At 36.3% G+C, this 27,275-nt stretch overlaps 1 long non-coding RNA gene across 1 annotated transcript in view; it reads right to left on the bottom strand.

Annotated features, from left to right (window-relative positions):
- Positions 1–2,225: 2,225 nt before the first annotated feature.
- Positions 2,226–27,275, bottom strand: part of LOC109277909 (uncharacterized) — a 42,326-nt gene continuing 17,276 nt past the window's right edge. The window contains exon 4 of the long non-coding RNA XR_002085383.2: positions 2,226–2,671. This is a non-coding gene — a long non-coding RNA (uncharacterized LOC109277909). The remainder of the gene's footprint in view (positions 2,672–27,275) is intronic.

Below are 27,275 nucleotides of genomic sequence, written 5' to 3'. Positions count from 1 at the left end.
TTCCCAATCACCCTAGATAAATTGCTTATAAATAATCCAACAGCCTCACATTACATGTGAGGAAATATAGCTGAGATAAGAAGATTTTCCCAATGGAGCCCAACCTAAATAGTTGACCCACTATAATATGATTTCTAAATGATTCATAATATATAACTATTAAACGTATTTTGACATTGTAATTTAAAGGAGGAGTCAAATGTTTAAAAAAGGATTTTCATATATATATGTGAAATATATATATGAAATATATATAATATATTATACATAATATAATTATATATATATAATTAGAAATTTAAGGTTAGAAAACTTCTAAACAAATTAATAAACTATAATTCAAATTTTTGGTGATTTTTTCTTTAACAGAAGCCAGAACTAGGTCGAGTCATTAATAATTCTTATGTTTAAAGTATTTTCTTTCTGCTGTGAGATCCCATGACTTTCCAGGATCATTCACATCTACCATCTGTTTTCTTCCTTATTTCAAAGTAAAACTGTTATTTCTTATTTCTATCTGTATCTGTATCTCTATCTCTATCTCTCTCTATCTCTATCTCTATGTCTCCATCTCTCTGTCTCTGTTTCTCTGTCTCTCTCTCTCTCCCTGCCTCTCTTTCTCCTTCTCTCTTTTTCTCTCTCCCCACTGCTTCTCCTTTTCTGTTCCCTCTCCTTCTTTCTCTGTTGGTCAACTTGAAAATTTCAGTATAATTTCTGCAAACTAGAACACTAGGATGTAGTTCATTTTGCAAATCTACGTCATATTAAATGAATTATTTTAGAAAGAGCTCTGTGAGGTTTTTAGTCTTTTTAAAAAAATGGTACTAGGATTCTGTGCCATGGACACTCTTTAATCTGATGAAAGAGGGATTAGGCAATCTCTTGTGAAAAAAAATTTTTTATGGTAATAATGTTTTCCCTGAAGTTTTAGTTCCTAAAACTTAAGTGATGGATGTTAACTAAATTATCGTGATAATCATTGGCGATATATACATATATCATTATGCTGTACACCAAAAACTAATAATAAGTAAATTATATCTCAGTTTAATAAAAAATACATTAGTTCAAAGGGCATGTGCAAGGGGGAAAATGATGAGTCAATACCAGCTGTGTTATGTTTCCCAGATTTAGCTAAACTTTATTATCCAGAACTATTAAGGAAACTATTCATATTCTTCATGCTGCAAATTGAATTGCTTATCATAAACCCCATTTTAACCTTTCAGAAGTAGAAGGGAAAAGTTAAAGTTGTTGCTTTCCGATCATAATACTGAATAAAAGCATTAGTATTATTAATGCATGGAGTGGTCATTGAGAAATCTTGTAATTAATTTTTATAGTAAAGTACACCTTTGATAACTCCCATGTTTTCTGTTACTTCATGAATTAAATATCTACTCTTTTTGTTAACTTTATGATGCCTATTGTTTTAATCTCATCACCTCTAGAAATGTTGAAATTCTTATTCATCAATCTTAGTACTTGCTTATTACACTCAAACTTAGATTTGCCACCTGGCCACTGTCCCTCCAAAAATAGAATATGATGAGAAACGGTTGCTTCTCTTGACTAAAATTGGACAGAATAGGTAATAAGTTATCCATTATCTACCTGTAAAACCAAAGCATGAATAACCACAAGCTATCTGAGAAGTGTGGGTTCATACATCTTATGTTTGTAATAACAAAAGCAACTTTCAATCTGTACCTCCAAACACCCTTTGATCCACACATCCTCCAAATCAAATCACTAAAATCCTCCCGCTACGCTTTATTTTATTTTTCCATTTATCTATTTATTTATTTGAGAGAGAGCGCGCGCACACGCAAGCAGGAGAGAGGCAGAGAGGGAGAGAGAGAGAGAGAATCTTAAGAGGTTCAGTGTGGAGCCTGACAAGGGGCTTGATTCCTTGATCACGACCTGTGCCAAAATCAAGAGTCAGATGCTCAACCAACTGAGCCACCCAGGCGCGCACCCCCACCCTCGCCCTGCTACACTTTAATATAAGGGTCAGCAAACTTTTTGTGTAAAGGTCCAGATAAATTTTCTGAGGCACATAATAGTCTCTGTCACATATTCTCCTTTGATTTTTTTCTTTAGTTTTTAAAACAACCCTTCAAAATGTTAAAACCACTCCTAGTTCCTAAGGCGTAAAAAAGCATAGAATACCATTATGGTTTTAAATTTAATGATCAGTTCACTACCAGAAAGTTGTCCCCCTAAATACATAATTTTTAAATATTTTAATTTTTAATGTTTTGTTGAAGTATGGTCTACAGACTATATATCTTTTCTGGGCCTCTACCTCTGAAGTTAGAATGGGTGTATTCAGCTGCCGTACAGATAAACCCAAAATTGCAGGGTTTTTATTTGGACGTCGGTTTAAGTTCTGCTAGTGTAAGTTTTTATCAGCAGTTGGTGGGGGGATGGGGTGTGCCACAAAATCATTCAGGGCTCTAGGTTGAAGGAAACTCTATCATCTTCAACACATAGTTTGCAAATCCTGAGAACACGCTGAATATTGACATATGATTAGCAGGCTTGGGTAAAGAGAGGGAATTGGTGGGGGAAGTAGCTTCTTGTGAACCAAGGATGTAGGTCCACATTCTATTAGATGAGCTCAGTCATGTGACCACAACTGGCTGGATAGTGGAATCACACTGGGCATCTAAAAAAGAGAAAAAATTTGATAAATGGCTAGTATCTGATTCTTGTACATACAGACAAATAAGGCTCCTTTAACAGAAATTCAATTTTAAAGGAAATTTGCTACAAGTCGAACATTTTCTTAAACACAAGGACTCTTCAGGTAAATTAATTTAAATGACCTTTTCCTGATTTTATAATCTGGAGAAAGGAGAAAGAAAGAAAGAAAGAAAGAAAGAAAGAAAGAAAGAAAGGAAGGAAGGAAGGAAGGAAGGAAGGAAGGAAGGAAGGAAGGAAGGAAGGAAGAAGGAAGGAAGTTAACTTCTCATATTTGAGTCATAGTACCTTCCAGAAACGTAAACTAGATATTAATAAGCAGCCACATTAATAATTCAGTGAAGTGATAAGAGAGACTAAACAGCAAGATCATTTATGTGAGATATCCATGTATAATTAATGATCTTTATATTCATGTGGAATAATGCTTATTCATGTCTGATGGGCAAGGTTTAATTCATCCAAGACTGAGCCCTTCCCCTTGGCCTGTCAGAAAAAACAGTTGCTGTCTCACAAACCTTCATATAAACCAAATTTGACACTGTGATTAAGGCGTTCAATTCTTAATCATCCGAAAGGCATGGATCCTAATCCAGAGAATGGGCTGGCAAGATACGGCAGGAGCAAAGTTTCTGTCCTATCAAGTGGCTAATGGAGAGGTCAAGTTCTGAAATCTTGCAGCTCAGAAGCCCCACAGTCATGAGGCCAGGACTCTTCTCCGAGGACTGATAGCCTTCCCTGCTAGACCTTGTGTCACTCTGAAATAAATAAGCGACTCATGAGTTTTCCCCAGTGAATGTGGCACCGACATCCAGGAGGAAGGTGCCACTTAACCATCACCCTGATTTGCAGGGCAATGTTATTTTTCCTTATGTACTTTTAAGTTTTTATTTACTTTACAGGGTAAAGCTCACCTTAGGATTTATATTCCTTCCTTTCATTTTTCTCCACTTTTTTCATCTTTATATTTTTAATCTTATCTTCTATGGAACTGGGAGTTTTTTAAAGGGAGAGTCAAGTATAGATGTGAGGAGAACGGAAAAAAGAACCATGAAACTAAATATACCATAAATGTCTACTAATAAATAAGATATTTCATTAATTCCATTTTAGTGTTGTGCTGTAGCTATGCTACTCAGATGTTGCCATATTCATTCAACAACAACCTCCAATAGTATCTGAATTTTACCAGGACCACAAAGGTAGAAAGCATAGAGCACAAATATGTCAGGGTGTTTAATAAATTATCCAAACATGTTCATGTTTGAGTCTAGGTTGTTTTATAGGAAATTGTTGGATCACCTATTTATAAGGAATAAGCTTCTTTATAGTTTTCATTCCACAGCTAAACCTTCACAGAACAGGGACATTTCCAATTCTTTGATCTTTCCAGGAAAGATATAGTGCAAATATAGTGATTCTCAAACTAGTTACTGAAAGATTAAAGATTGGTAACTTACTTAAATATTACCAAAAAATCGTGCAAATATGTAGTATGCATAAGTTGTTTTTATCATATACACAGAATTTTTAAAAATGCATCTTAAGACCTTGGGTGGAAATGCATTTACATTAGGTGTTCTTTTAAATAAATTTTTTCAGGGGGCGCCTGGGTGGCTCAGTCGGTTAAGCAACCCACCTGGGCTCAGGTCATTATCTCACGGTTTGTGAGTTCCAGCCCTGCGTGGGGCTCTGTGCTGACGGCTCTGAGCCTGGAGCCTGCTTCGGATTCTGTGTCTCCTTCTCTCTCTGCCCCTACCCCACTGTGCTCTGTCTCTCTCTATCAAAAATAAATAAGTCTAGAAAAAATTAAATTATTTCAGGCATGTAAATTATTACATTAAGGGGTTCACTCCTGACAATCTTTATGTTATTGTCAATTTTTTTATTGCTCTACCTTTCTTTGAGTGGTATAGAGAGAGAACTTGTAAGCTATTTTCCAAGCGGCAATATCCAACATCTCGGCTGGCTTTGATGTTGGCACAGGGTTTGTTACATGGTCATACTGCTCTTACACGTCCAGCTGGATTCAAGTCTTCTGAAACATCAGTTTTCATGACTAAACGTTGATTAAAATAATATCAAGGTTTTAACTATAATATTGGAGAATTAACTTGTAACTATTTTAACATAAAAGGATTTATTTTGGTGTCAAGGATGGGGGTCAGGTAGCTGTATCTTATTCTACTGATAGTGGAGACCAATCTTAAACAAACGTAGGAGATAAAAAAAAAACCCACTCTCCATTGTGATCCTTCATGTCACGATAGAAGGCACAACCCTGGAAGGGATTTAATAGAAAAACAGCATAGAATGGCACTGGAGTGTTTTGTTTTGTTTTAAGTTTTCTTTAAATTCCCCAGTTAGTTAACATACAGTGTAATGTTAGTTTCAGGTGTACAATACAATGATTCAACCCTTTCATACAACATTCAGTGCTCGTCACGACAAGTACACCCCTTAATTCCCATCACCTGTTTCACCCATTCCCCCCAACTCACCTACCCTCTGGTAGGTTACCTCTGGTAACCATCAGCTTGTTCTACATAGTTAAGAATCTGTTTTAGGGGGTGCTGTGTTGGCTCAGTCAGTTAAGCAACTAACTTGATTTTGGCTCAGGTCCGCATTAGGCATGGAGCCTGCTTGGGATTCTCTCTCTCCCTCTCCCTGTGCCCTTCCCCCAACTCTCTCTCTCTCTCTCTCTCTCTCTCTCTCTCTGTCTCAAAAAAAGAGTCTGTTTCTTGGTTTGTCTCTGTTCTTTTTTTTTTTTAATGTTTTGATCTAGTTGTTTTGTAATGAAACAAGAAAAAATTATAACTGTTAAGAATGTACATTTCTAGGTTTGCACTAAAAAACAAATGATAGTTACTTATATGCAGCAACATTATTTGTTTTCTAGCCAGAAATTCATGACTGATCCTAAGAGTCCTTCTTCCTGACATTGACATATTCAGCTCTGGAGCCTCAGTTTTATTTAACATTTGAAGGCATTTTTTTTAGAATTGTTATTATTTACAACAATTGGAAGATTATTGATTTAAACTTTTATCTCAGAGGAAAAATGAATCATGCTAAGCTTTGTCTAATTTGCAAAGAAGGAAAGGGACAAGAAAATTATAATAAATGTAACTTTCTAGTTCTTTTATGATAAGAAGAGTTATTTTTTGTAACCAATAATTTCATAGAGTTCTACCTATCAGTTTAATAGACTCCATACTTAATAAATATCATGAGATATTATATTTAAAATAATTCTGTTGCTAATGTTTCTTACCTGTCACATTTGGTTAGAGCAAGTCTACATTATACTTCACCATAAAACAATGATTAATCAGCCACAAATATCACTAATATCCTGTATTTAAAGTCCTAATTTAAAGATATAGAAGATTTCCACAATGACTTTATGATTAAAAATGAATTCTAGTTGCAAATTACAAGAGGGGAAACATGTTTATTTGAATGAATGGTTAATTTCTATTATGATTAATTCACCTCTAAGTGCATTTAGAAGTGAAATTGGAATTACTAAGAGCAGAATATTAAAATATAATCCAACTATATGTGATAGAATGCATTGATTATAAATATATCAATACATCATTTTCTCTCAGAAGTCACAAGAAATCTTTGCATATCACTGAATTATATTTTGTTTCTAAGTGCTAGAGGTTGTAAACAAAATCTGTCCTATTCAGATTACTACCGTAGTCTTTCTCCCCCTGAAGATATTAGATATATACAATATGGAGTACACATATACTGAAATGCCTTCTTCATTCAAAATAGGCTACACAAACTTCAACTATTGAAGTGTGTTTCATGTAATTCACTCCTTAAGGTCTATTGAAATATGATATTTGCCCTTCTGGTAAGTACACTAAACCCCTGTACTTCACAGCATTTTTTTTCCCTTTTATATGTCAATTCTTAACAACTGTCCCTTAATCTGTCCCTCCTACCCTATCCTGTTCCGAAAAATTAAAATAAAAACTATATTGGTTCAATGAATAGTCTAATTTTATTTTTTTTAATTTTTTTTAACGTTTATTTATTTTTGAGACAGAGAGAGAGCATGAACGGGGGAGGGTCAGAGAGAGAGGGAGACACAGAATCTGAAACAGGCTCCAGGCTCTGAGCAGTCAGCACAGAGCCCGACACGGGCTCGAACTCATGGACCGCAAGATAGTGACCTGAGCCGAAGTCAGCCGCTTAACCAACTGAGCCACCCAGGCGCCCCATAATTTTATACACTAAGATCTAGAGACTAAGGGAGTCTCCAGTCTTTCTTCACAGACTAACACAAGATAATGAAAGAATCTGGAAACTTGTCACTAACTAGTTCTATGATCGTGGCAAAGTCATTTACTCTATCTGTCCTTGGTTCCTTGTTTGTAAAATGAGGAAGTTTAACTAACAATCTCTTCAAAGTCCCACCTTAGACATAAATTTCTATGATGTAAACCTCAATCAGAATTAATACATATTTTTTAAACTTAAAAAAAGAGGGTGCCTGGGTGGCTCAGACTATTAAGCATCTGACTTTTTTTTTTAGTTAGTTAATATACAGTACAATATTGGTTTCAGAAATAGAATTCAGTGATTCATCATTTAGATACAATACCCAGTGCTCATCACAAGTGCCCTTCTTAATACTTATCACTCATCTAACCCAACTCTATTATTATAAGTTAAACACTGGACTCTTGATTTTGGCTCTGGTCATGATCTCGCAGTTGTGAGATCGAGCCCTGCCTTGGGCTCAGCACTGAGCATGGAGGCTACTTGGGATTTTCTCTCTCTCTCCCTCTGCCCCTCCAGCTTTCGCACTCTCTGTCTCTCTCAAAATAAATAAAGAACTTTAAAAAATACATATTTTTGAAATGATGAATGGAATGGAGATGGAAAGTAATAATTTGGATGGTTTGCTAATTGACGTAAGCTAAAAATAAATCTTAAAAAGCATCACACATCTTTTATTTAATTAATTTATTTATTTTGAAAGAGAGAGAGACAGAGAGAGAGAGAGAGCAGGGAGGAGGGGTAGAGAGATGGGGAGAGAGAGAATCCCAAGCAGTCTCCTGCAATGACAGTGCAAAGCCTGAGGCAGGGCTTGATCTCACGAACCCGTGAGATCATGACCTGAGCCGAAATCAAGAGGTGGACACTTAACCGACTCAGCTACCCAGAAGCCCCAAAAGCATCACACATCTTAAGTGTCCATATGACAATAGTCACTATTATAAGTGGCTTTGCTATTTAGATTGTAGGATTTACCTATGCCAATTCACTTGTGCTGAAACTCTGTTTATACTCCCAAATGTAGCACATCCAGTGACAGAAAAATGTTGCTCACTAATTGAACTACCCAAACCTTATGCAGATTTTTGCCAAAGTAGCACTTTTAAAAGTAATTGATCCACCCCTACTGAATGTTTTTTCAAAAAGTCACTTCCCTTGGATTACAAGCAACAACCAACCAGTGGAAATTTTTACAAAACTCTTGGCTTTCTGTATTAACCTAAGAGCAGATGGATGTTTCCCCACTACACATGAAACAAATTGTTTCTCTTTGGATAGGTTTTCCCACTAAACAAACTTTTGTCATTGAAATCTATGTTTAGATTTGGGATGTTGGGACATCACGAAGTTAAATAGATGTTTGCTTAAATGTCTGTTTTATTTTGCTGATTCAGAAACATGTTAATTGTTCTGTGAATTCAGTTATTATATCAATTATTAACTAAATAATTACTTTGTCAAAAGGTGGTACTTCTAACGTTTGATTTCTTTGGCTCTTTATATAAGACTTCAATCTTATATAAATTACTTAAACTATAATACATTTATTTTCCCTGAATACAAATGAAGCGTTTTCAATTTGTGTGTGTGTGTGTGTGTGTGTGTGTGTGACAATCACATTTTGCTCAAATTTGTCCACAGAGAAGCTCAAGACCAGCAAAACCCATAGCTGTTGCTTAATGGAAAATTTAAAAAAGAAAGGATTTTTCAAAAGTTCATACCTATATTTATTTTGGGCAACTTGCCCCTTCTCAATCTCAGTTCCCTGTGTGTAAAATGATGAGTTTGCATTAAATGATTTCCAAAGTCTTTCCAACCCTGAATTACTAGGACTCTATGACCCCATTTACAAGCCTTCCTCAGCTAATTTACCACAGATGTACTCTTGTCCAATATCAATGCCAATAAACATTGAGAAACAGCTAATAAGAAGCTAAATGTTTTTGATGGTGCAAACAGATATTGATATAAATGAAAGCACAGCCTAGTTCTCATTAGATAGAACTGGATTTCTTCAGTCATTCTTTGTGGTACTTACTACATATAAGGTTGATTTTCCCCCTAACTTCAGTGTATTATCCCGGGATCTTTTCCATCCTCCCTTTTTCTTCATCTTCTTTATACTCTATAGATCCCAAGGGATTGAGCTGAGCAAAGCATTAGTTGTTTTCCAAGCCTCATCTTATCCTTCTCCTCACCCAGTTGTTCACATGCCCCATGTATGGCCGTAAAGTGTACATTTCTGAAGGATCAATATGGTTACAGATTAAGAATAAAAGGACCTGTGGAAAATACTGGTTTTTGTTTACAGCACACTAATCCCATCCTCTCTCTTATTAATAGACCTCATCAGACAACAATATTCCCAGCTTCAGAAAATGAATCTAAGTCAATCAAGATAATTCTGTTTTTCAAAGAACTATTAAGTTTGCCAATTTTCTTTGCTCTCTGACTAATTCTGGACTCTAAGAATTAAAGGAAGTCAGCTGGAGGACTTTAAGTTTTTTGATCAAGGAGACCATGACCATTGGTACCATCCACTTCTCCCTTTTCCTTATTTTGAAGGCTAGGGTTGGAGTTGCCATCGTGCCATCATGAAGAAAGACCAAGAGGAACAGATCGAGAAAAGGACCAAGAAAAGACTATGAGAAGCATACCGAAGTCCTAACATTATTAAATGGCTGAACCAAAACCACAACAACCATAGATGCCTAGTCTTCTCATATGAGAGAAAAATCAAAATGTTCATTTGTGGCAAATATGCTGATGGGCTGCCTAGATTACCGCTCCCGCCGCTCCCACACACACATACACCGCTCCTTCAGGATTAAAGGATTTAATCTCCCAGCCACTAGGAAAGTTATGGATTGTCATCTCTCTGCTGTCAATCCCTTTTCCAGAATTGTTTCAGCTAAAGAATGCCTCCTGACCTGATGATATGTCCTCTTCTGGGGGGACTCATATTCAATGACTGGTTGATGTGCAGTGCAAACACCTCAACACAAGATAACCATCTCTAAGAGCCATCTTATCTTTGGCACTCACCTTAGCATGGCTGGGGTCTTGTTATAAAGAAACCTTAGCCCAACTATCCTTCCAGAGTCTTGCTTCCTTCACATCCCCTAGGATGATATTTCTGAAAATATTTCCTCTAAAAAGTTCTGACGCTAACCTCTTTCCCCAGTTTGCTTCTGACAAAACCAAATTACAATATATGCTTAATCCACTGTTAGACTGTATGTTTTTTGTGGCCAAAATTGTTCCTAATTTATACGTAAGGCATGAGACAATTGGGAGACTAGTAAAGTCTAGTAAAGAAGAGACTAGTAAAGAAACCATGGGGTAAAACTGTTTTAGACCCCAATAAAAGAGACTTTGTAAGTGTAATAGAAAACTTGTGACATTTCATGGGTTAGGGTTCAAATCCAAGCTTGGTTACTTAACCAACAATATAAATTTAAGCAAAACATTTAAGCCTCTTTAAAGTTCATTTTCCTCTAATGTTAAGCATAATAATAATGTATTTCTTCTTAATTTTTTTAGTGAATAATAAAAAGGTAACAGATGTAAAGCATACAGCATGTATAATCATCCCTTGACCATCTTTGGTGAGGCTTTAACAAAGTAGCACATGAATAATAGCTAACACATAAAGTCTCCACTCTATAAACATAGTTATTATTATTACATTAACTTAAGAATTGAGTTCGTGAAAGGAAACTGGTCTAAAATTATAATTCCAGATGTGAGCACCCAAACACCTATCTTGCACAACTAACTTTTGGCATTTATTAATTTCTTCTTTCAATTTTATTTTAAAATACGTGTGTGGTCCAAGGTCCACATTGGGATTTACAGAAGTGGCAGGAGTGGGGAGATCTGGGGAATGGGAATTATGGGTGCACATTGAGTCCTGTCTCTGAGAACCCTCAGAGGGGACCCAGTGGAGCACAGCTTAGCCTTGGACCCAAAACACAAAAATCCTTTAGATGGGGTGCCCATGCCACTCTTACCCAAGATCTGGACCTAAGACCTTTATGTGGACACTTCTGTGACAATTTTGACAGGCACTTTTTCCTTCATGCATGGGGGTTTGGGGGCAGGCATTTGTTCCTCACAGTGGGCATGCTACTTCTGCATCTGAAACTTTGGGGCATATAGTATATACTCAGTAACTATTAACTGATCCTGAAACATCATATCAACTCTATGCCTTTAACAGTAAAGAATTAATTCTTCCTCTGAGTTAGTGAGAAAGACTGCTTAGCCAAAAGATCAATAATTATCTTTCATTCTTTACATTAAAAAAAAAAAAGTAAGTCAGTGTTTCAGGAAGGTCGTCTCTTAGAACAAAGGGAAAGAAATGTTGGAAATGTTACTATAGAAGAACCATTGATAATGTGAGGCTTGTTCATGGTAATTAACATACCTCAGCCACTATACAATTTGCTCATGAACAAAGACTTTCTTCTCTTAAGAAATTCATGGTCTGGTAGGAAAGTTAATGGTTAAAGTCAATGTGGTGAGAGCCCCTGAGGAAGTACATTGGCTTGCCACCATCGGAATTTGGATAGAAGTGGGCAGACTGCCAAGATAGGTATATCAAGGTTCAGTTTCTATTAAGAGCCACAAGTCCCCAGGGAACAATTACTGGGCAGATCGCTATTGTAGTTAGGCTCCAGCTCTACATTTCTAGAAGAGGTTGCAAACTGGCAACTTGCAAGCTGAACCTGGCTCACAGATATGTTTTATTTGGCTCCTAAACTGTTTCTTTCTTTTTTAAAAAAAATGTTACCAACATTTAAAACTGGGAAATTTCACATAAAAATCCAGATTTCTGGCTTCTGTTGAAAAAAATTGAAAATACCTGGCAACACTGGGCTTACGTGCCTGCGTGATAATTGGCTAGATATCTATGATGGCTTTCCAACAAGAAAGGAATGCGGCCTTCTGTTTAACACAGTCCCTACCACTCTCTAATATTCTCCACTTCTGAACATGAGTGTCACTGGATGTTTATCACTATACCTGTAGTTTTAAAGAATAAAGAAATATTTCTTTGTAGACATCTACATCTTTATCAAAAACAAGATAAAACAGATTTTAAAAATGAGACCATTTCTTGGGACACCTGGGTGACTCAGTTGGTTGAGTGTCCAACTCTTGATTTTTGCTTGGTCATGATCTCACAGTCGAGGGGTTGAGTCTGAGTTGGGCTCCATGCTCATAGCATGGAAACTACTTTGGATTCTCTTTGTCCTCTCTCTGCCCCTCCCTCTGCTTGTGTGCGTGCACTCCCTCTCTCTCTCAAAATAAATAAACATTTTAAAGTAAATAAATAGAAATAAAATAAAACAGAATGAAAATGAAAGTATTTCTTTTTAGAGGTGAAGAATAATCATATGTATTTAATTCTGTTTAATTTACAGTATCTGCCTGGCCCTAAATTGAGGGAAAAATCCTCAGTACTCTGGGGGTTTCATAAAATGTTAGAAGAAGTCATTGAGAGGATGCGACCTCCAGTTGACCCATGAGCTGAACCCCTTCCCCTGTCCTTGGAATGTGCATTCCACTTGCCTTCCCCACCCTTCAGAGGCTGCCCCAAGGACACAGGACGTAGCGACAAGAAGTCCTAGACGGAATATGTGACTGAACCCAGTTAAGGCCTCTATAAAAATATTTAAGATTCTCACAGGCAGGTGTGGAAATCTACTTGTCTTACAGCCCCCCAAGATAAGTCTCAAGTGTAAGTTTTATTGCTTATTAAACCTGACACCTAGTGATCTGGGTTGGCCTTGCCTCTTTCTTTGGTCTCTTTCTGCCTTCTGGGTACAGGAGCCAGTTTCGGATTTCACCCAAGAAGCTCTCAAGGAGGTTGAGGACCAAAGAAATATTAATTTGATGAAAAGACAGCCCTTCCCCTAACCACATAATACAGGTACAGTATTGCATGCCATAATGTATATAATATGTACTATTATAAATTATACACTGCATAACTTGGGATGGTATGTGGCAATATCCTAAGACCTCAACCACTCAGATAAATGGATACATTTGAAGAGTAAAAGACCTAAAACCAAACCATTTCTCTCACCACATAAATCATGCAGATACTGAGGGAGGTTTTCTGTTCTCTATAGAAAGAAATGAATGTCTATATTTTAAAGCCCTGTAAGAATATTGACACCTTTCCAACAGCTTAGAACACCTACACAAAATATTACAGATCTGTATTTCCAAAACGCATCCATCAGAGTCTTTCATGATATCATCTGATAGTGACTTTAAAGGACAAGTCCCAGGACTTTATACTTGACCTTGTTCTGCTCAGTTGTTGCTGTTGTGGTTTTAAATCAATAGTTAATGAAGACAGTGATAAACTGCTTAACATGTTTACATATAGCAGCATTTGGAGGAAAGAATGTCTTCAAGCTAGCCTTCAGGTTCAATATCCAGATCTAGAGTGTTACCCACACTGGAAATCTATTTACTTTCCTCACCTCCTGATAGGCTTGGCCAATTCGATGTTCCTACCTAGAATTTTGACTCTGAAACAGGGAACAAGACACTATGAGCAAGAACTTATTCATAATGCCAGTGCTGCCAGCATTGAAAATCTTGTGGAAAAGGTCCTTGTACAACAATATAAAAGAAGGGTCTGACCTAGATTCTTTTGATTCCTGACCATTTTATGAATCTGGTTCCCCACCCTCATACCAATTCTGTGCACTTCTTCATGTGATTCTAAGAAAGAACTTTGCTGCAGAAGTTAACCAGAGACAATTTCTGTTGCTTGTAGGCAGTAAGTTGATTCAGAAAAAAGAAAAATTAATGAGAGATGATTTTATGGAAGTCAATGCAAATGTATTTATTTAGAAGAAGTAAAATTGCAAGGGGTTGGCTTTGCGTCCATGAGTTTAATAACTCACATGATTACAATCAGTCACAGGATCAAATAATGGGGCCCTAATATATATTTATCCTCATTAGCTGGACTCTTCTGCTAAAAGAAAAAGAAAGCAGAAATTTGGAGTTTCTCTAAACCTCTGTTAAGTATTTGAATGAGCATTATCAATTATTTCTCCTCTGATTTCTAGTTTTCAATGTTTCATGATATGTATTCTAATTGGTATGTTGGAATGTCAAACTTTTTCCTTTGCTATTTCTCAAATAGTAATGAGCCCCTGAACCAAGATTGCTCATTCACCCATTTAATTACCTATTTTCCATAATTTACCTTTCAATACTATGACTTCTTTCTAACTTTTGGGACTACCTTTACTATACATTAGGCACAGCCTACAATTAATAATGTGCTTTGATAACAACTTCAAAAAACACTCAATCTAAGGCATTATAGTAATAATCAAAGTGTATTGAACGTTTAGAAAAATGAAATTAGTCAATGCTCTTTTGCTACAGTGAGTTAACTCAACTGTTCATGATGTGACCTCCTTTCTCATGAAAATAATTGCTTTCTCCAACAAATACAACGTTGCCATATTTTCACTGATTAAACCAAAAGTGAAGTCCCTAAAATTAATTATTCCTTCCTGTACCATCCCCATTTCTCAAGAGCTCAATGTAATGGCACAAATGGTACCAATTTATTCTAAAATCTACATGAAAGAAGTACATACAGAAGAGTGGGAAAAACACAGGTCTTTAGAATCCTTTGTCTTGGATTTATGTTTTTGTTTTCCTCCTAACATCTTTCTTGACAGTGTACATGTCAGCAAATACAACTGAAATCTACATGTGACTCCATTTTCCTCTTCTGTGTAAGAGTATTTGTGTGAATGTATAAAGATCAAATGAGATGATATGTTTTAAAAGGATTTATAAGCTAAAATATTTTATGTATACTTTATATTTTACTTACAGCCACACTTATAAATTTGAAAGTAATGACAAGTTATTATTTAAAACATGCATAGCATCTTGATGTTAGTAAAGTATTCTGACTTTCTAAAAATTTTACTTCATAAAGAAAACTTCCCTCCTTAAACCATTCTTCTGTCATGTTTTGCAATATCCTTCACAAATGGAATTGAGTGGCTACCATAAGAAAACACCGTAAGAAATGTTAGGTATGCCTAAAATTCCTATATTTGGATATCTAATTGTATTAAGATAACTTGAGGGGTGCCTGCTCAGTCTGTTAAAAATCCAATCTTGATTTTGACCCAGGTCATGATCTCATGGTTTGTGAGATCAAGCCCTGTGTCAGGCTCTGCACTGATTGCCCAGAGCCTGCTTGGGATTCTCTCTCTCCCTCTATCTCTGTCCCTCCCCTGCTTGCATACATGTATGGTCTCTCTCAGAAGTAAATACATAAACTTTAAAAAAAAATTATATTTTTATTTTTTAATATATTTTATTGTCAAATTGGCTTACATACAACACCCAGTGCTCATCCCAACAATGCGCTCCTCAATGCCCATCGTCCACTTTCCCCTCTCACCCACCTCCCATCAACCCTCAGTTTGTTCTCTGTATTTAAGAGTCTCTTATGGTTTGCCTCCCTCCCTCTCTGTTTGTAACTACTTTTTAAAAAATTTTTTAATGTTATTTATTTTCGAGAGAGAAACAGAGCCTGAGCAGGAGAAGAGCAGAGAGAGAGGGAGAGAGAGAGAATCCCAAGCAGACTTTGCACTGTCAGCACAGAGCTCCACATGGGATTCAATCTCATGAACCGTGAGATCATGACCTGAGCTGAGATCAAGAGTCAGATGCTTAACTGACTGAGCCACTCAGCACCCCAATTTTCTCCTTATTTTAAATTTCTCCTGTCTTCAACTATTATCCTATGCCTGTCCTACCATTGTATTTCAGGAGCAGATAATGTGTTTCTTTACTTTCACAGATCCACAGATGCAAAGGAATTGTACTCCAGGATAGATTAAACCCAGAACCCCACCCATTCCTTATTTACATCATTCAGATGATGACATTTGGAACTTTTGAACTGATGAGACTTAAATAAAATTTGGGACATTTAGTTGGTAGTCTAATGAGTTAGACTGTTGAGGACTTTGGGTCCTCTGAGTGAAATTTATGTGGGGGACAGATGTAAATTTTAGGGGACTAAAAAGTGGACTGTACTAGAAAGAATAATGGGTCACCAGAGATGTCCATATTCTAGTTCCAGGAATTGATAAGTAGGTTACCTTCCATGACAAAAGGGATTTTTTTAAATGTGATTAAGTTTTTAAAAACTTGAGACAAACAGATAATCCAGGTAGACCCAATGTAATCATGAGTTTTTATAAGCACCAAAGCTCTCCAAGTCTTCCTGTTGTTGCAGATCCAGAGAGATGGTAGTATGAGAACAACTTGATCCCCTGATGGCTTCAAAGATGGAAGCAGGTGCCATAAGCCAAGGAATGTGAGTGGTCTCTAGAAACTGGAAAAGGCCAGGAAAGATATTCTCCTCCTAGAGCTTCCAGAAGGGAATGCAGTCCTGTCAACACCTAGTAACTAGGTTGGATATTAGCCCAGTGAGCCATGTCTGTATTGGATTTCTGACCTATAGAACCATAAGGATCATGCAGAGCAAGAACTGTCTTGTCCGTCTCTGAAGACTTAACTATATATAGAGAAGTCCTGAATCACAAAGAAAAATGCAATCCTCAATTTTAAAAGTTTGAAAAATGCTTGTAAAGATGGCATTTTAAATAAACAAATAACTTTGTTAGCTAGCCTATATTTCCAGCTACTCATCCCAAATAGACCTTAGATCCTAATCGCTAAAAAAACAAAAAAAAAAATGCACTTTTCTCGGCATGCCTTGGGTTCCATAATGTTGCTCAAGTTGCTGTTTATCTGGTGAGCCTCTCTACATCCTTCAACATGTCTTTCAAGAGTCAGTTCCCATAGACAGCCTTCCTGGGATGCCTCTTCCCACCCTTATTATCTATCTAAAAACCTATCAGTCTTCCTCTATCTATATATCTTCTCTGGTCTGAACACTTGTGTCCCCCAAGAATTCACATGCTGGAATCCTAATGCCCATGACTATGCCGTTAGGAGCTGGTGACTTAGGGAGACGAGGTCATGAGGATGGAATCTTCGTGAATGGGATTAGCACTTTTGCAAAGCGTTCCCACAGAGTTCCCTAACCCTCATCTGACCATGCTGGTATCCTGTTCTCAGACTTCCAGCCTCCAGGACTCAATTTCTATTGTTTATAAGCTCCCCCCACCCCCAGTCTGTGGTATTTTGTTATAGTAGATTGAAGGGACTAAAACAGAACCTTATCCTTCTTTTCTTTTTTTTTTTTTTAATTAGTAGAAACTGCTGTGTGATAGCTCTGAGGTCCTACCAAGAAACCCCTTGAAACGTTACTAAAAAAACTGAAAAAAGATCTTAAGTAAATATAAATCACTGCCAGATAGTCATGGAAAACTTATGGTAGTTTGTCTGTATATTTTTTAAGACAGCAAAAAAGTGTGAACAAAGGAGTATCTGTGTGTGTGTGTGTGTGTGTGTGTGTGTGTGTGTGAGGTGTGCATACACAAGTGATTTTACAGAAAAATCACAAGATCATGAAAAATATTTTGACGTGATTAGAGAACTGGCTTAAGAAATAGTAAACCAAAGAGAGAATTCATCTTTGGATGAAAAAAATATAAACAAGATTCTCCAGGGATGGGTGCTATGGCCAATTTTGTGTCCCATTTTAATTACATGTCTTTTGGTGTCATTCAAAAATAAAATACTTGGTTATATAATATATAATTTGGCCCAGTCTGGTCATTTATCATGAAATCTTTCTTCATAGGGGTTGAACTGAAAAAAGCAACTCATACAAATTACTAACCATTTTTTGAACTAAACCAGAAAGTGTAAGATATTAAAGATATATTTATGTGTAGAAATGGATTTTTAATAATTCAATCATACTGATTTTCTACTTCATAAAGTTAATATAGTAAATTATAGTAGTTGATATAAACTCAGCCATCTAATTGATTCTTTTTTTAATCATTCATTATGTATTTCCAATTCATTTCACATGTATTTCCAATTACAGCATTTGTGTTTCACAGATATTACTTATAGCTGAAAGAGTAATATCACATTTTTTAGTAATCTTGAATACCTCCATCTTTGCAAGCACAGGAACTAAATTGATTTTTATTCTTTAAAAGTTCTTATTAGCTTTCAGGATCTCTCTCACTTTTACAATGAGAGATGAATAGAATCTCAATTATGTTAAGTAGGGAAAGTTATTTGCCTGTAAATTTCAGTTATCAAATAGACTTATTATTAGGGAGAAGAAGATGATTTTTATTCTGGTTATCCTTTTCTGTACTAACTACCAAAATCAGTGTCTGAAGTCAATTTCTGCCTCGACTATTGTAATGGCCAAGATGTCCCTGCACATTTTAATTCTCACTGTGAAGTACTTTTTGCATAGACATTTCTTAATAATGTATGTTTCAAGGATTTACCACAAAATCAGTAAGATAGGGGAAAAATATTTCAAAATAACTATTCATTCTTATACACAAGTTCAGATTGTTAAGCAGCTAAGAACTATTTATTTGTATAAAAGCAGTGTATGTAATGTAATTATATACTTAGTAATGTAGCCTCATAGATATTAAATATAGTAATAATATGAACTATGTCATTCAGTACTCCATGTTTTAGAAAATATTAAAACATTTCTTACATATGTTTTTCTTGAAATTTTCCACAATTCAAGTTTGGGCAAATGTATAGACATATTTCATATGTTTTCCACAAACATTTTCAAATGCTAAATGGTAAATCCAAAGACAAAGAACATATACAGGAAATGTATCAAATTATTTGTCAATGATCTATGTCAGTTCTTCTGTGATAAATTGAGAATGTCAGTAACCCTTAGATCAAGGCCATATATTTCTTTAGTAGTTAATTCAAATAGAACCATAGTGGGGTGCCTGGGTGGCTCAGTTGGTTGGGCGACCAACTGTGGCTCAGGTCATGATCTCACAGTTTGTGAGTTCCAGCCCTGCATCGGGTTTTGTGCTGACAGCTCAGAGCCTGGAGCCTGCTTCTGGTTCTGTGTCTCCCCCTCTCTCTACCCCTCCCCTCCTCATGCTCTGTCTCTCCATCTCTCAATAATAAATAAACGTTAAAAAAAATAGAACCATAGCAACACTAAATTTTGTGTTGTAGTAAATATATTTCTTTTAAATTTAATTTTTGTCAGCATGCAGTGCAATTGATTATTAATTAATTATTAATTAATTGGTTCTTAATTATTAATTATTTTTATACATCTTATCCTTTTCCCATTCTTCCATTGTATCTATGAGTTCTACAAGCTTTTATGTTTGTGATTAAAAATCAAAACATCATTTTTTTAAAGTTTTTATTTCTTTATTTTGAAAGAGAGCATGAAAATATGCAGGAAGGGCAGAGAAAGAAGGGGAGACAACCTCAAGCAGGCACACTGTCAGCACAGAGCTGGATGCGGGGCTCAAACTCATGAACTGTGAGCCAAAACCAAGAGTCAAACACTTAGCCAACTAGGCCACCCAGGCACCCCAAAACATCATTTAAAGAGTGGCATAGTAAATAGAAGTGTATACAAGCACTTCTAATAAGTTTTTTTTAAATTATTAGATAATTTTTCTTTTAAGTTTTTTTTCTATTAATGCAAATGTAAAGGAAAAATAATCATTTAGGAAACTGTCATAAGCCAGGTATCTTTCTCCCATTGCATTCAATTTTTTTTTTGCGTCACAATGTGAGTAGTTATTATAATTCCTATTGCATAGAAGGGAGCTCTAGCCTGTAAAATGTCAGTTGTCTTGCCCCAAAATGAGAGAGTCCAGAAGATAATGTGGCTGGAAACTGGGGCTCAGTCAGATCTCTGCGAAATCTAGGTTCATAGGTTTTTAATATGTTACGTTTAGTGAACTGATGGAGTGTTTCAGAAGCAGACTTAATCTCCTATCTTTGTGTCTTCCCCAAAGAGGTGGGTTATGCTTTTTTCTATATTTCATACAACATAGTATGCTTCCATATTAAAATGATAAAACTGACTCCAGAAAATGAAGTCTGGCTACATTTAAATTGCTATATCATAACATCAGACATCTTGAAGCTAACAATGACTAATGCCAGATGTGACAATGATGCTAATTGCGGGATCACAACACTGTTGCCTTCGTGTAGTCTTTAACCATATAGTTCAAACAAGGAGGATTCTAGGGGCACCCGGGTGGCTCAGTTGGTTACACATCAGACTTCGGCTCAGGTCATGATCTCAGTTTGTGGGTTCGAGACCCACGTTGGACTCTGTGTTGACAGCTCAGAGCTTGGAGCCTTCTTCGTATTCTGTGTCTCCCTCTCTCACTGCCTCTCCCCTTCTCATGCTCTGTCTCTCTGTCTCTCAAAAATAAATAAACCAAGGGGGATTCCAGAATCTTGGGAGTAGGAAGGGAGTTTGGAGGCATCCATTTCAATCTGTATAAATCTACTGATAGAAAGTACCAAAATCTGGATATTTGCTTTTCAAATCTCTGACATAGTTATTCATTAGGGGCTGTTTTATGATGTGGGGGCATATCTTTTGGCATTAAAAATTTATATCAGCTCCAGAAGGAACTTTGTTCCAAAGTGTATTATTTGGGAAGAAAGTTTCCAATAACAAAAAAAAAATTATGGACATACAACTATTAAATTTAAAAACAAACCACTCCATATTATATTTAAATTACATCATGTATTTATTCTAAAGTGGTTGAATATCAAGCCAACCCATATTGTTTGTTAGATTTCCTTGCTCATAAAAACGCAGAAAAGCGAACAAATAAAAATATGTATTAATTAACTTGATAGTGGAATCCTTTCACAATGTATTTGTATATAAAACTATCATGATGTATACTTCAAATATTTTGCAACTTTGTCAATCATGCTTCAAAAATGCTACAAAAACATATCAGAACATCAGAATAAACAATGATTTGCTTTAATGGAAAATAGATTCTAAACATGTGTGTGTATGTGTGTGTGTGTTTCTGTATTATCTCTTAATTGCCTTCTGTCTTTTTCTTTTAGGGAAAATAAAGATAAGGATACTATTTTCTTTTATTTGATGGATGACTTGGCTTTTCTTTCATTCATTCTATTAATAGTAAAGCAAAACTCAACTTTTGTGATTGACAAAGATCTGGACTTTACAGTTAATGAAGTAGTAAGAAGTAATGACACATACTAGCTTATGCAATAGACTATTCAATATGTGTGGTAAGATTTTTGTGAAACAAATCTCATTGATTTTATTGAAGTAATTGTATATTTCAACTGAGATGTTAAATCCTGTCTAAGTTAGAAACTCTGGAGTAATGTTTAGATGGATATAGGGAAGAAATGCATATTGCTATTTTATTTATACATGTTTTGATTTAAATGGATTTTGTAACATTATTTTCACATACAAATAATTATAATGAACAATTACTTTTAGTTATAGTTTTTCTTCTAAAAGACTGAAAGAAGGCATTTAAAGTAAAATGAAACAAAATGATCAGGCCTTACATACAAAAAAATCACCAAACAGCAGGATTTCTTGGGACTAGAAGCAATAAAAATATACACAAATATAAGAAGACTAGATATATATTTTACAAGTACAAATATAAGGAAAACCTAAGTTTGTCTACACATTTGAAGAGACAAAAAGAGAAAGAAGAATGATAGCAATCTCCTTAAATGTTTTGATTGATATAGTTGCCATAGAGCATATGTGTGTATAGTATGGTAGTTGAAATTTGTCTCCTCAAGGTTAATTCTGACCCTTCCCCGGTTTAAGGAACAGTGTGTTACAGGTTGAATTGTGATCCTCCTCAAAAAAAAAAAAAAAATATATGTTGGAGCCCTAACCCCTGGTACCATGGAATGTGACCTTATTTGGAGATAGGGTCTTTACAGAAATAAAAGTTAAAATGAGTTTATTAGGGTAGACCCTAATCTGATATGATCAGTGTCCTTAGGGAAAATTTGACCACAACGAGAGGCAAACATAGAAGACAGACAGTGCGAAGAGATACAGGGAGAAACTGGCCATCCCATAAGCCAAGGAAAGAAGCCTGGAACAGACCTTTTTATCAGAACCTCAGAAGGAAGCAACCCTGTTGACATCTCGATTTCAGACTTCTGGACATCAGAATCATAAGGCAATACATTTCTGGTTTTTAAGCTACTCAGTTGGTATCATGCCATCATGGAAGCCCTTGCAAATCCATTCTTGGTGCCTCCACTTTCCTCAACAAACTCCTCTCCTGGTCTCCACTGCTTGGAGTTTCTCCAGCATTCATAGGTGCATGCCGGTGCCCAGTCGATTAGAGTCCCTACACCCATAGCTTCCTCCTAGGACTTCTTATCAGAGCCACTTCTTGCCTTAGGGTTTTGGTGCTGTGCAGAAGATGCTCTGACGGAGAAGATAAGGAAGTCAACTCATAAGGAGTTGCAGACAAGAAAGGATGAGTGACAGGGAGAACAGAAGGGTCCAAATTACATCAGTTGAGCTGCTGCCACTGGCCCTGTGTGGAGAGCTACACCCGCGCTACTCAGCAATGAATTATTTTTGTTCTATTAGAGTGAGTTGTTTGAGCTGGGATTCGAGTCCTTTAATTGAAAGGGACTTGAAGACTCTGGCTAACGCTGTGTGTGCTTGACAAAGTGTCTTTCAACTCCTTATTTTCAGGAATACATGTATATAGATGATAGATAGATGATAGATAGATAGATAGATAGATAGATAAAAATAGATAGATAGATAGATAGATAGATAAGAGATAATAGGTAGATAGATAGATAGATAGACAGATAGATAATAGATAGATAATAGATAAACACACACATATATATAAATCAGTAATGCCATTCTAGGAAATGGAACTGAGTTTTGCTTGGTTTGAATTTATGTAGCTAGTCTGTATGGTCACATTTCAGAAGATATTATCAGAGCTAAACGTTGGTGTCATTTTACTGTTGGATTTGTTTCATCCACTCTTTCTCATCTACTTATTGATATACGATGAACTCACTTTAAAGCTAATTAATACTACTGCTATATTTGCTGCACTTCTCAGGGAGGCAGATGTTGATTATGTGAGGTGCTGCTCCCAGCCAAGGTGTGTGCCCTGGAAGGGGTATGCTAATGTGATTGACCTAGGGCTCAGACCAAATCCTGACCAGAGCAGGACTTCAGGATATTTGGCCACCAAAATTACACACACACACACATACACACACACACACAGCATGGTACTAAAACACTTGGCTGAAATACGAAAAAACGGTATCACATTCCAAAGTCCTTCATAGGCTCTCTGCAGAATTTACAAATCTGTTTGCTAAAACCTGGTAACAATTTTCCCCTTCACTTCTACTTGAAAGAGTCTGATTTTGAGAGAAATCCTTAGAAGGTTCTGCCTACAGCAGGAGGGGTGAGGTGACCATTTTTGACCCCTAGACTGGTGGAAAGCAAATGGTATATATGTTTAATGTGATTATTGAGAGAGGAAAGGGGAAGGAGTGAGTATACCGTCCCTTACTTCGAACCTAGAAAAAGTATCTCAACAGGATAACTCCGGGAGCTTGAGAAGTGTTTCTTACAACTGGTAGACAAGGTCAACTGATGTTGGGCTCTGCCTAAAAAATTTAAAATGTGAGATGAAGGCAGGATAGCTACTGAAGATGAACCTTTATCAATGCCAAAAAGGTGTGTGTGTGCGTGTGTGTGTGTTCGAGAGGTTTGCCCAAAGGGACAAACAGGCTTAGGTAAAGAAAAACTAGAAACGTTGCCAATGCGCAGGGGCTGAAAAAGAAGCAAACAAAGAACAGAGAAGGGAACATTACCCGAGGGTGAGGAATAGAAGACAAGAAAGGGTCCACGGAAGAAAAGGCATCAGCCTCAAAATATTTTTAGGCCCAAAGGAGTATAACAGTAGCCCCTCCTGTCCCTCCCTGTCCCTTGATCTTTATGGGGACAGAAACCTGTGTTGCCAAAAAGGGAAACAAGTAAAATTATAAAGCAGAAAAAGAGAAAAAAAAATCAGCCTCTTGACTTTTTACCTCGATTGTTGGCTTCCTCTCTGAAGCAAGTCTGAACAAGGAAGCAGGATAAGCCCTGTCTTTAAAGCAAGTAAATCTTTACTATTACAAAGGAGCTAGGCATTTTAATAACCCACCAGGGAACTTTGTATTACTTGAGTTATATCAGAAAAAATATACTACATAAATATGAAAGGACAGAGGGAGACAAAAAAAGAAAAAAATTGAATGTAATCATTCCAGCTACTTAGAGGGAATTGTCTCTCTGTCTAAAAGGATACACTGTGCCTCCGTATGCAAGTTTTACGCAAAAACAGCAAGAAGGGAGGTGTCTAATAAAGGTCTGTTGAATGATTGAGTTCTCTATCAAATGATGTTATTCCAACGGTAAGCTTGACAAACAATTTATGTATACATTTTGAGAATATTTAGTATTATGTTTTTGTTCCTTGTTTTTCTCAATTTTAGGAAGTTATTGCTCTTAAAGCCATTTTGGTATATTTCGTGTCACGTGATTTCTTAACATACATTAATTACAAAGATTGTTGTTAACAATAATTCATTTCATGGACTCAAGCATTTTTTTTTAATTTTTTTCATGTTGATGTTTAAGAGAGAGACATAGCATGAGCGGGGGAAGGGCAGAGAGAGAGGGAGACACAGAATCCAAAGCAGGATCCAGGTTCCGCGCTCTCAGCACAGAGCCCAACACAAGGCTCGAACCCCTGAACCGTGAGATCCTGACCAGAGCCAAAGTCGGACGCTTAACCGGTGGAGCCACCTATGCCCCCCTTAGCATCCTTTTAATGCATATTCAAAACTGCTTTAGAAAATTAAACGTAGGAAAGAAAGTGGTGGGATTTTATTTGGTCGCATGACCTTCAGGCGTTACTTAACCTTTTTGTGCTCAGAGTGTTCATAGTGAAATTTGGATAATAATTCGGTACTCCATTAAGTTGCCTTAAGGATTAAGTGTGTTCACACAGGTAAAACACTTAGAATAATGACTGTTACCTGAAAGAGTGTTGGAGAAATGTTAGCAAGTATTGTTGTCCTTGTTTGCCTCATGATGTGTCTGTGTATTGTACTAGAAAAATAAATGTTACACTAATGAGTAGTTCGTGCTTAAGTGTTGACATATTTCTACACGCAAGACTTCCGTGAAGTGAAGGTGGCTAATAAACATTATCGTACTACACCTATTAGGCAAAGTAAATATTTCCTGAGTTATTTACATCATAAAATAGGAATTACAAAAATACTGCTTCACTCTATGAGTGGTACAAATGAAAGCATAAACATGTGTCGATTAAGGCCCACTAACAACGACATTGTCCACCTGGTTTGTTACAATGGAATGTAACACAAGCACAAGGATTATATTGCTTAACATTATCCAAATAAAATTCTTAAAAAATCCGACAAAAAATATCTGAAAACATCTTGAGACTTTATTTTTTTAATCACACCTAATTTTTTTCTGTCCATGAAAAATATTCCTTTTGAAGGTGTTCAAGAAACCACAAAGCAAATAGCTAATATACGCCCTGATTTTTCTATACTTAAAACAAAACACTCTTTACACTTAAGGGTTTTCTTCTTTTTCTTTCTTTCTTTCTTTCTTCCTTTCTTTCTTTCTTTCTTTCTTTCTTACTCCCTTTCCTTAAAAAAATATTGTTTCTTTTTTTTTCCCAAGTACATGATTTAGATCATTAGTTTTCAAATGATACCAAGATAAGCCCTTAACCAGATTATAGTAGCAATGATTTTAATGCTTCTCTGGTTATTAAGGATTTGAATTGTGCTTCAGTTTTTCCGTATCATTTCCCTGTGGCCTAATTTCTGAAGTACATGCAAATACTCAAGACCTAAAAGGCATTAATATTCCAAGATGAGGTAGCTCCTTGCTGCAAGTGAAGAAAGAATTTAGAATATCTGTTTTATAGAATATAAATATATATATACGTTATATATATATAATATATATATAATATATATTATACGTTCATAGAACGTAGGGACACAGAAACCCAGCCTCATTCCCTTTCTGGTATAGTCTAGGCCTATTCATGAAGATCTTTCCTTTTTGAAACCACGTAGAGGGTGACCTCTATGACCAGTATTCCTGTCATCAAAGAAGATACAAAAATGACAAGCACAATCTTAGAATCCTCAACCAGCCGTGTTCTGATTACAGAGTGAATAGATTTTACACAAAGGATATATTTTATCACTAGCCAGGGCTGTGTCCAAAACCCTATGCAGTTAGTTTTTTATCTCATTGCACAGCCTGAGATTCTACAACCCACTTCACATATTTTAGAGATTGACCAGATTATTTCCTAGACTCCTTTCCCCTGTGCCTGTCCCCAACCGACTGACCAAGGCTCTTAATTCTTACCACTCTGATGATGAGTGTAGTTCAAAAAAGAAAACCAAAGAGAGATATCTCTTCAATTCTAAGCAGAACTGACCTGTCACCATATCCATATCTTCCTTCTTTGAGACCCCTGCCTGTTTGCTTCAGTCCCAGCCTTTCTGAAGTCAAGGTGTCCTAGGAGAGCCACCACTTAGGGTCAGGCTTCCCACCCCAGCCTCATTGAAGATTGATAAGGAAGAGGAAAGAGAATCAGAAAACAATCTGAAAGAAAAACAAAAATAGTCTAAGAAAGTTCCAAGAGGGAAGAGTTCACTTTCCCTAGCCCTGTTCAATTAAAACGCATTAGAGTGTTTTGGAGGAAAATGCAATTAACCAAACAGGGAACGTTAAATTGTTCATTTTGTCATATTTTAGAAAAAACAACTCATCTAGTATATTGTATCAGAATAGTGAATAATACCAACAACTTTATAGAAATTGTAGGTAGTATTGGAAGAAAATCAAGTGTTCTTTCCTGTGAATCTCTGAGGTGCCTTATTCAATATTCCTTCTCTTTTGTTTTTGGAACTATCAGCCCTACTTACTAAGAAACCAAGGCCTCTGCCCTCAGTCTATCTGCTTTGGATGACATTGATTCCTAGGCTGCCAGGGTTTCTTCCATGAGTGAGGCATGGGAACAGACGAACATATCACACAGCATCATTGCACTTACTTAGGTTCTTTGACAAAACTTTTCGAAAAGAGGAGTTTGTTTTCCCCTAATGCTATTATGTTAGGGACCCAGGAGCTAGGGGTTTTTCACAGACATTTTCTAAACACT

This window comes from Panthera pardus, unplaced genomic scaffold, assembly GCF_024362965.1.
Source record: "Panthera pardus isolate Hobbes unplaced genomic scaffold, ASM2436296v1 HiC_scaffold_16, whole genome shotgun sequence".
NCBI lineage: Eukaryota > Metazoa > Chordata > Mammalia > Carnivora > Felidae > Panthera > Panthera pardus.
This window is presented reverse-complemented; position numbering and strand designations above follow the sequence as displayed.